Here is an 11,687-nt window from a genome sequence, read left to right as displayed (position 1 = left end):
TGTGTGTGTGTGTGTGTGTGTGTGTGTGTGTGTGTGTTGTTGGTGTGTGGGTGTGTATCTCTCTCTCTCTCTCTCTCTCTCTCTCTCTCTCTCTCTCTTTCTCTCTCTTCTGTTCGCCTTTTCGTGCTTCTTGAATGATCTCACTTGTCCCGCGGTTTTGCAAACTATCGATTCTCGGTCTCTTGCAGCGGGATCATCGTGTCTTATAAGCACTCTGACGTCCCCACCTCTAATCGCGAGGGGAACCTCTTCCTCTCCGCAAACATGGTTCAGTTGAACCATGGCTGCGACGACGGCGAGCCCCTTCTCGCGTTAGCCAGCTTGGCTCCAGACAATCGTCTCCTCTCTCACCCTCGGGTCCTCCTTTATCTCTTTCCTCCTTCTCATCTTCTCCTCCGTCGTTTCCACCGCTTTTACTTCTCGCGCGAGAGTCCGCGGGCTCTTTATCTCGATTCTGCCCCGGCATTCTTCGCCGCCGTTGTCCATCGACGAGGCTGAATGATCGCATTTTTTTACAACTCGGCGCAATTACGATATCCATTCGTGATAGATATTACGACGTTACAATATCGTGAGGCAATATTACGACATTTCCGGACAGTAATATGACTAGGCAAGGAGAAAGAGAGAGAGAGAGAGAAAGAGAAAGCGAGAAGGAGGGCTTTTGTTATTATATGCATCACGTGAATTTTTTTTATTACTTAACAAGGATTTCGATTTGTTTTTTATAATTTTGAAATTGTACACACTCGACTCGTTTTTATATTTGTGCGGTTATTTTTTTCTTTGTGCGCTGGAAAAAGAATATTGCATCAATTGGGATTCTAATTAAAATCGACAAATCAGAATTTTCTGATTAAATTTATAATTTTAGTTCTTGGAATAGTTCTAGAATTCATAATCATACAGTTATAATTTTCTGGTTCATTCATTTTCAACCAAAACTTCTATGCTAGATTTTTTTTTCAGTGTGTGGATACGTATGTATAGTTCTCAGAAGTTATATTTTAAGAAGTTGAAGCGATAAAGTGTTCTAAGAAATTAAAAGAATTTATGTACAAATATCTATTAATAAATACTGAGTCCAACAAAATTTGATATAACTTGAATACCTTATAAGAGTTAAATGTCTTGAGTTATTGTTTTTTGATAATATATGAGAAATATTATTGTAATTTAAGGAAAATACGCGCGTTTTTATAAAAAATGATGGTGAAATTATAATATTTATAAATCGCATTTGAATATCCTCGGTTTTCTTTTTTGCGTTATTCTTTATTCATATTTTAACAGAAAATCATAAGCTATTTTAATTTCGTTCTCTAATACAATATATAACCAACGTACATTCCAGACTAAAAGTTTGGAAACACTTTTTAAAAATTGATCTTTTTAGGATCTTTTTATGCTGATAGTGTTACATAGTTTATTTCTCTAATAATAAACTATGCTTTATAATAAGTACCTTTACATCGTTTCTTACATCATCTATTTATGATTTTCTTTATTGCGTTTACAATTTTTAGATTTTTCATATATAATTAGTTTGTAATTTATATTGCAAATTATTTTATATACATTCCAGATTAAAAGCTTGGAATTATTTTAAAAATTAACATTGATAACAATTATTGAATTTGAAAAGAATTATTATTAAAAAAATGAATATTTGAATAAGTAATCTCAAAAATGTGAATTTTTTAAGTGTTTCAAAAAAATTGTCAAACTTTTGGCCTGTGGATTGTATATAAGATGAATATTTTGCATATAATTATAAACTAACTTACGAAATTATTTATAACAAAAAATTGTAAATGTAACATAATTTTTTAAAGCGAATTACTAAAAAATTTAAAAACTGATGTAACGATATATAAAGTGTAGTTCATTGGAAATAATCTACATGACATTTTCAAGGATTTTTTCACGTTGTAACTTTAATGAACGAAAGTATTATTTCGTACCGATGACAAACATGGGTTAATTTCTCGACGGTCGAAACGGCGAAGAAGAGATGTGTGTGTGGATTAATTTATCTTCCGCTCTCTTCGGTGTATTCACGCAACATCATACTCCGACCTGACGCAATCGTGGCGGCGAAAAAATCACGCGAGTGTGTGAGAGAGAAAAGGAGAGAAAAATTGCGACGAAAAAAGAGAGGGCTCTCGTATCGTGAATGATATACGCGATAACGCGTTTCGGAGCTGATGATTGGCAATAACCAATAATGACGGGTGTCAGATTGTGGTGCGATCGATCGATCAACCTGGCGGCGCCTATGCAATTGCGATTGTCAAGCTTTCTGATTACGATGTGTCACGGCGGGATATATTTCACACGAGGATCAAAGGAGAGCTTGTGGTAGCGACGAGGCGAGATGAGGGACAGTCTAATTAAAATTCCTATACCAGGGCCAGTATTCATAGTCCGTTCTTATATAATATTTAAGACCGTTTTGAGTACAATCTTAAGATTTAAGATGTCATAAACTAAATGAATGTATTTACATTTAATAAATATTTAGCTAGTACTATTCTCTCACTCTCCAATTTATTTATTTATTAAAATTTAGTACATTTTTCTATTACTGCATCACAAGGATCTTTTAATCAGTAAAAAGTCAATAAAAATGATAGTTAAATTAATGTTTCTTGTAAATAAATATGTTTACATTGGTAAATATTCGTAAAAGATTAGTACTATTCAAATATTTATTAAAGTTAATTTAGTACATTTTTCTTTTATTATATTAGGTGTACAACTTTGCTTCCGCCGTTTTCCTATAGATGGCTTTAGCGGTAAGTGGTGGTCGAAATAAATAGATCATAGATGTCATACAATAAACTTGGGCATCTGTCAACATAACCCCATAGATAAGAAAATGTATCTTTTCATCAGTAAAATACAAATCCATACCTGGGTCTTAATTTCAAATAAAATTATTTAAAATATATATTTTTAATAAAAAGAAGTAAAAGAGTTAATTAGTATTTATTGTTTTAAATAATTTCTTCTGACTTATTTCTTATTTAATATCTTAAATAAGTCGTATCAGTTTTTTACTGATCTCTATTTAATATTTTAAATAAAGCAATAGTTTCTAGAGGTGGCTCAATAACATAAACATAAATAAGAAGGAGCATACAACCATATACGCAAGATGTTTTTTGTACAAGTCATATATTTAAAATTAAAAATGTAAACGTTTCGGTCAAGTTTTTATCATCGTCAGTACACTAAGAGATGTTACGTAATAAAAACGCTATTTGAGATATAGAAGTGAACATAAAATCCGAAAATTTATTTTGTTCCTTTGATTTTTAGATGAGATTTTCTTATTAATTATTATTTCTTGATCGCTGTATAGTAATAACACGGGATTACCAGATTCTAACAAACAATATATATTTTATACAGAATAAGTTATTTAATTATTTAAATAACTTTTTCTATATAAATTGTTTTTACTTAAATTATTTAAATTATTAAAGTAAATTTATTTAAGTAAAAAAACTTATATTCTCGTATTTCCACAACGATCAATTACAACTGTTGTAACGTGGTGTTATTCGATGTGAAGAATATTACGAAGAATTTTCTGATAATGAAAGTAACATTGTCAGCAAGTTTCGAGACGATATATATACATATATATTGAGGAAAAAGAGAGAGAAGAGTACTGAGAGGGGGGCGATGTATTAGTGAAGGGGAAACTATTTTTTTTTTATAGGCAAAAAGATGTCAGGAAAGCATAATATATTATTTTAATCCATATGTTTGTTTCTTTATGCGTATAATAATCTCTGATATCATTTTTTTATAGTTTGATATTGAAGTGGAAAGTTTTGTCTAGTAGTTGGACAGCAAAACTATTCAGAATACCAATTACGATGTAAAAAAAAAACGCTTTTCTCACAGTTACTGCACAAAGAAGTGCAAAATCTGAATACAGTTACTATAAGTAATAAGAGCACAATAAATAGATAAAAAACTGTAATAAATTATATATACGAAATAATTGCTTCTTGCACAATTACAGGAAACAGTGATAGAAATAATACTAGAATAACCTATTAGAAATTATGTATACTAGAATGTCTTTATTAGACTCTGCATTGAAGGTACTTTCATGCAGTCTTTATGTCATCTACATAATCTGAATTATTCTACGTAATAGAATTAATATTATACTCGTATTAACGCAAGTAAAATAAATATAAGTAATTGTACTATAAAATTCTTCACTATACTTACATATATTTCATTTCTGTATAACTATTGCTCATTCGTCATTTATAATCTTTGATATTTGCTGCTTCTAACCTCATCTTTTGAAATCTTTGTGACAGTACATGCTGTAAACTGTTTAAATTTTTCATGTTTTTTTTTCTTCGCTTTATATTTTTTTACGCGTTCACGACTTTCATACATATTTAATTATATAATTTTACATATAACATATAAAAATAAGTATATTCAGTACTACAACTTTAAATACAAAGCGCCTTCCCGGTCCGAGTGTTAAGATGTTGAACTACTATCTAATATACATTCAATTAAATTGAATTATAATAATATTTCAGAAATAAATTGAAAGCCGATGAAATTATCGGATTCACACAATCAATCTGAAACAAATAATCCCCCCAAATTCTCCTAAATCTTAAAGTCCTGTTTTCTTAAGAAGCGATGAGCAACTTAGTGTGAAAATTCGGAATTTCCAAATTCTAACTCTTAAAATGAAAAAAAATATTTTACGCTTATAACAACTTTTCCAATACAATAACTGTTCGCGAAAATTATTTTAAAATTGTAATGAATAATCGCTTATCACGTATCATTATGGCACGAATTCTTGCAAATATGACTCGGAGTAAGTAATAAATACTTCGAATACTATTTAAAAATTATTTCCGACAATTATGAAGAATCGTAACTAGCGAGAGTCTACTTATATTGTGCGAGGAAAGGAGAGGATGTGAGAGTGGAGAGGGTAATTCTAAGTGTTGGTAGAGGGGCTTTTTCCAATGTGGAAGATAAATTTTAGGTCACTCTGTTTGTTTAAACCCTTTTCTTGTCGTTTGATATGTATCATCTCGGAGATCATCCTTTTATAATATGAATATTCGGAATCAAGAGTATTAGTATTATCTCAATCAATCATCATATGATCACTATCCAGTTTGTGATAAGAGATAACTGACAAAGAATTAGTAGGTTTTTTTAAATCGTTTATGTGTTCTCGCGTCTTTAACTTCCTTTTTGTCTGTCCCACATAAGAATAATTACAATCTTGACAATTAATTTTATAAACAACATTCGAATGATCTTCTTTTTTAAGTTTATTTTTGCCTGTTTTTATGAAAGTGTTCATACAATTCATTGATTTGTAGGCTATATTAAAGTCAAATTTTCTTATAAAGAATTTAAATTAAAAAAAAATTTTTTTGAAATAAGGAATGGTAAAAAACTTTTTAGTAATACTAGAGGAATCCGAGTTAGAAGTGACATTATGTTCTTTAATCATTTCAAATTCTTTTGAAAGACAGAGTTTGTATCCTATTATTAATTGTTGTGAATAAACATTCAATAAACATTCAAATGGGTATCCATTTTGTTGAAGAGTTAATTAGAGAAATGATATTATTTTCATGGAATTTTGGATGGGAAAGGAATAAGAGAGATTCTGTCTAACAACCCAGTTACAACACCTCTTTTATGTTCTACCGGATGATTAGAAAAAAAGTTTAAGTATCTTTTGTAGAATTTGTAGGCTTCTTGTAATTGTCAAAAATAATTTTCCCATCCTCGATTAAAAGTTTTACATTTAAAAAATTTATTCCCCTATTATATATTGTATATTCGACCATATTCGACAGTAAATTTAATTCGTTCATGATAAGAATTAAAAAAGCATAAAATTTTATTAATATGATCATTTGGAGCTGCAATAATAATGTCGTCCATATAGCGATAGTAGAGTGAAATATGTGTGATTAATGTCTTAAAAATATTATATTCCAAATCTTATATTACCACATCCGCTAGAATTGGAGAGAGAGGAGATCCCATGGGCAGACCGAATATTTGTTCATAAATTACATCATTAAATTTAAAAAAAGTAGACTTTAAAATAATTGAAATTACTATTTTGAACTCGTGGAGAGGTATTGACATGTTATTGCATATCAAGTCCCATCTTTCCAAGACACTTTTTAATACTAGATCATTAGGAATATTGAAGTACATAGACGTAATGTCAAAAGATACAATTTGGTAATCTTCCTGTAAAGTCTTCCATACCATTAATTTTTTTAACAAGATTAAAACTGTTTTTAATATAACTAAAATTTTGTTTATAATACTTTTGTCAATAACATCCTTTAGAAAAATAGCTAAATTGAAAAAGGAACTGTTAATGCAACTAACAAACATTCTTAAAGGATAACCATCCTTTGCACTTTGGAGAGATCTCGTCCGTAAGATCTCTGTCCGATATATACAATTTTTTATATGTGGGTTGATCAATAAAACCTTTAGTCTTCCAATGTGTCAAAAGTGTACGTATTTCCGTTGTCAATTTATTAGTAAAATCTTTTTTTAACATTCTGTAAGTATTGTTATCAGACAAAATTTCGTACATTTTATCATTATAATCCTTCAAGTTTAGTATTACCGTAGTATTGCCCTTATCCGCTCTAGTAATTAACAAATTAGGGTGATTAGCAACAAACTGCTTGAGTTCTTTAAGCCCATTTTTTATCAAAGTGCCTTTCGAATTATTCGGAAAACTAAATTTTATATTATTCAGAATAGGTATGATCTCTTTTCTAATATAATTCTAATAGAATTTTTTGTTCTTTCATCCAGTTTAATTAAATTATTTTCTATGCGTTTGATAAATTCTATTGTAATTTTTTCCTTATTAGTAACGTTATTTGGAAGATTGAACCGTTGACCTAATTGTAGTATGGATTTAGCATTTTCAGGAATATCAATATTACTGAGGTTGATCAACCAATCATTGTTTATGTTATTTAATATATAATTAAAAACAAGATTCTGCGGACTGACTTTGACAGAATAAAATTCTATGTAGCTGTTCTGTGACTACGCCTTTCTTTTGTTCAATTGGATGATTTGAATTAAAGTTCAAATACCTACCTGAATTTGTAGATTTTTTTATAATTGTCAAAAATAATCCATTATCTATCAATAGTTTAATGTCAAGGAAACTAATTCTTCCATCATCTATATTCAACAGTGAACTGTATTCTTTCGTGGTAAGAGTTGAACGTGCATAGAATTGTTTCAATTTGATTTTTTTAGCTGCTAATATAATATCGTCAACGATAATAAAATGGAATGGTCAATGTTTTAAAAATATCATTTTCTAAATCTTGTATGACGCAGTTGGCTAAAATAGGAGAGAGAGGAGATTCCATAGGGAAAGTTTGTTTGAAAATTAATTCATTGAATTTAAGAAATGTAGAATTTAGAACAATTGAAACTGTTTTTAAAAATTTATTTAATGGTATTGTTGTATTATGACGTATTGATTCCCATCCCTTTTTTCTTATACTTTTTAAGGCTAAGTCATTGGGAATATTTGTGTACGTAGATATTACATCAAAAGAAACAATTTAATAGTTTTGTTCAAGTTAGCACCATTAATTCTTTTTACTAGATCAAAACAAATTTTAAATATATGACTTGTGCAAACATCTCGCGTATGCTTCTTATTTATATTTTAAATTTCTGGAACTTATTTTATATATTTTATTTTGAATAAGTCATATCAGTTATTTTACCGAGCTCATTAAAATTTAATTAATCTGATGGTGATGATGAAATGTGATAAAATGATGTTCCGAAATGCGATAAAGTGATGAAGTAAATATTATTTCATCACAAAATAACTTCAATGGCCTGATTATGCCGCTCTTGTAGGGATTTTAGGTCTAGCTAGGCGGAACAGCCGTTCGCCAGAAATTCGGCGTCCCGAATTGATCAGTCCCTCTATTCTTAGGTACCATTATTTACGAATCGCGTGCTCAATCACACCTTGTTCCGATCGGGACCCGATATAGTGGCGGATCCAGGGGGGACCGCTTCCCCCCCCCCCAGAGTTTCTGTTTCACCAAACAGAAAGTTAGAATTTATTATATATAACAAAATTTTGTTTTTAAATAACATTTTATATTATGTTAATGTATATATTGTATAAAAGTATGTCTGGCTAATATATAAAATGCTGAATACTAGACATGTATTCAGCATTTTTCATATTCATATTTTATGATCATATTGGATTGAAGGAAATTGCATATAAAATATCTTCGTTAAAAATGTTCAAAATTTAAATTAAAAAAAGGGACTTTAAAGCTTGAAATCTGTATTTTCGAATGATTACTATATTTTTTGAATTTATGTGAGTTTTGTAATTTTTATATATAGAAAACTACGTAGCTGAAAAAAAAGAGAAATTTTTCTTCTCATTTTGTGGGTCTGTCACGTACCAAAAAAAAATCTGCGAAAATTTTCGACTATCTATATATCGTGAAAGTTTGGAGTTTTCTTTACAAAATTGTTTTTTAAAAATATTTCTACGATTTTTTGTTCTTGCATTATTCACCAATTAAGTACAAATTCTGACTTTGATTGCTCATAACTCCATTAAAAATCATCGTACTGCAATGAAAAAAACAGATTTTTAAAGCTGAAACGTTGCTCTATCGAATAGTATTATGCTAATTTTTTTAAATTATATAGAAATTTTAGTTAAAAATGTGATATTACTATCTTTATATATTACCATAGCGCAATGGAAAAAAGAAAAGTAATAACACATTTTTAGCTCAAATGTGTATATATCTATTTTTTTTTAAATTAGCAATGGCACCCTTGACAAAGCAACGTTTTAGCTTTAAGAATCTGTTTTATTAATTACGGTACAATGATTTTTAACGGAGTTATGAGCATTTAAAATCAGAATGTTCTTTTATTTAATCCGCGTGTAACTTAGTCACGTCAGATAGTCGAAAATTTCGCAACAAATACATTTTGTATATAATTTTAACAAAATTTCGCAGAACTTTTTCTCCAATTCAATAGTAGTAATAATAATAATAGTGAATATAATAAAACACACAATAAAGAAATAAAAATGATTAAAAAATAACAACGATGAAAATAACATCAATAATAAGTCAATATTTATATTTCGTCACACCCCCCGTCCTTAGAATAACGAAGTTGCGAAGTTAAAGCGCGAGTGACGGAATCCGCGGAGGAATTTATCGCTGCGCATCTGAAAGACGTCGCAGAGCACGGAGATGATACGCGTCAGATCCGCGTCGATATCACGCGGTAATGGAACAACGATGCGTACATATGTGCCGGCTTAAAAGCCATCGTTTTACTTTGTGCTCAAATCCTGCTGGCCGGCGGCCACTCTATTTTCGCCGATGATGAGGAATTTCGCGGTCGGGCGCGAATTCTAAACGCGCGCGTCATTTCTCCTATGCTTCGATCTCGCTTGGTTTGTCCTCCTTGAGAGGAAGGTAGCTGCCATGGTTACATATGTACATATATATATATATATATATTGCGTCGGTATCGATAGAGAATATTGTTACAACCACACATGCAGTTATTACAAATACGTCTTTGCTTTGGCGGCAATCTCTTGCATCTGAAACTGATTGATTATGCATTGACTAATAGAGTTATGCTGAAAGCGCAATTTTGTCAAAGAATCTAAAAATTTGGATGGATCTGAAATAATTTTACTGGACTGTCAAAATAATTTCATAGGAATGATGAGTAACGCTGTAAAAAGTTTTGACATTCCAGCAACCCTTTGAACATTTTACATATTTTTTTCGATGATCCAACAAAGTACCGAGGTCTCTGTAGTCTAAAGACTTAGGACGCTCGTACGAAATACAAGAGATTCAGATTCGACTCCCGGTAATATTTTTGCAAAATTTACAATTTTTCAGCAAATTAATATCTTTCTAATGTGACATCTGATAAAGCATCGAATTATTAAAAATTGTTTATCAATTTAATTTAATTTGTGATATTATTACAATAGTTTAATTGCGTTTATAAGTCCGGAAAAACAATTATGCGCGCAGATCGAATGACTACAAATATGCAGGGTTGAATAAGTTAACTTTTTTTTTAACTAAGTTAAGTTAAAGTTAACAGTCTTGAAAATTTAACTTAATTTAACTTAATAAAGTACAAGTTAATCCATAATAAAATTAATTGAATTTAAAGTTAAGTTAATAAAAAAAGTAATTAAAAAGTTAAAAGTTAAATTTGTTTCGAACGAACAATAAAAAAAAGAAAAAGTTTAATTATTTTACATAATTTTTTATATTTTTTCTTTCTCACAGCTTATTTATTAAATAATATCTGGTTATTTTTGTCTACAAGTAACGATTATACAATATAAAATTACTAAATTATATACTCATTAGTCTCTCGCATTATATCTAAGGATTGACTTCAAAAAAATCAAATTAAAAGTTAATAATTACCGATAAAATATAACTAAATTAAATTACAAAGTTAAGAATCTAAAATATAACTAAGTTAAGTCAAAATTAATTAACTTTTTAACTTTTTAACTTAATTTTTATCTTTTTAACCTAGCACTACCCAACCCTACAAATATAGTACGTATGCTTGCATGTACATATATACCATATAATATATATATATATATATATATATATATATACACAATAATTCACGTTGAATTATTTAAGCATTAAAGATCCAGTTTCAATCGATATAGGTTTCTAAGTTTATCGCGTTTGTTCTATTTTTTATTTTGAAGATAACGTTGATATGAACATATTGTACAAACATTGTAATAGCAATAATTTTATGTAAAATGATGAAATAATAAGCAATTAGTCATCAATTTCAAAATTATTATTATACGCAAGTTCATTTAGATTAGACAAATATTCGAGATAAAGTAAACATGACGAAACCAATCAATTTCGTAATTTTTTTTTAATTAGTTTTCTGATTGCCGCGTAATTTTTATCTTTTTCTTCCGAGCAATGTACACGTGCTAATTTTATGACTGAGATTTTGTTTCTTTTTTAATTAATTTTATATATCATTCTGTAAATATAGATAATTTATGCGCACAGATAAAGATATCAAGCGAGAAATTCGTATTAATCATTGAAGACTGATTTTTAATCAGACGATAAAAATTTCCTATTACCTTGATTTTTGTTTAAATATATTTATTTTATGAAAAAGATTGCTTTGTATCTTGCTCCTCTTCATTGAAAAATCTTCATAGGATGCTTAAAAAGACGAGATTATTCTACAAATGTTCGTATTTTAATATTTGTAGTGAAACGCTTAACTTTTTCCGTGTGTTATTCTTTTCTGAGTCTATCTTAAAGCAAAAAAAATTTTTATATTTATACGATCTTAAAGTATAGAAGAATGTTTTTATTTGGCACTGAATGTGGAACGTTTTCGATTTTACGAAAAAAAGAGACATTAAAAATGTCGCGAATATTGAACAGTTGTAAACATTGGATTCACAGGAGGTATAGGGTCCCTCCTTTTAGTTCCTTTTTTTTAAATTATACTATAATAAACTATATATATTATAACTATATATATATAATATTATATAATATATT

At 29.1% G+C, this 11,687-nt stretch overlaps 1 protein-coding gene across 1 annotated transcript in view; it reads left to right on the top strand.

The window, feature by feature from the left end:
- The window catches only part of LOC108754900 (DNA ligase 3), a 60,484-nt gene that overhangs the window by 24,670 nt on the left and 24,127 nt on the right, over nt 1-11,687 (top strand). The window lies entirely within an intron of this gene.

The sequence above is a fragment of the Trachymyrmex septentrionalis genome, unplaced genomic scaffold (genome assembly GCF_001594115.1).
Source record: "Trachymyrmex septentrionalis isolate Tsep2-gDNA-1 unplaced genomic scaffold, Tsep1.0 scaffold82, whole genome shotgun sequence".
NCBI lineage: Eukaryota > Metazoa > Arthropoda > Insecta > Hymenoptera > Formicidae > Trachymyrmex > Trachymyrmex septentrionalis.
This window is presented reverse-complemented; position numbering and strand designations above follow the sequence as displayed.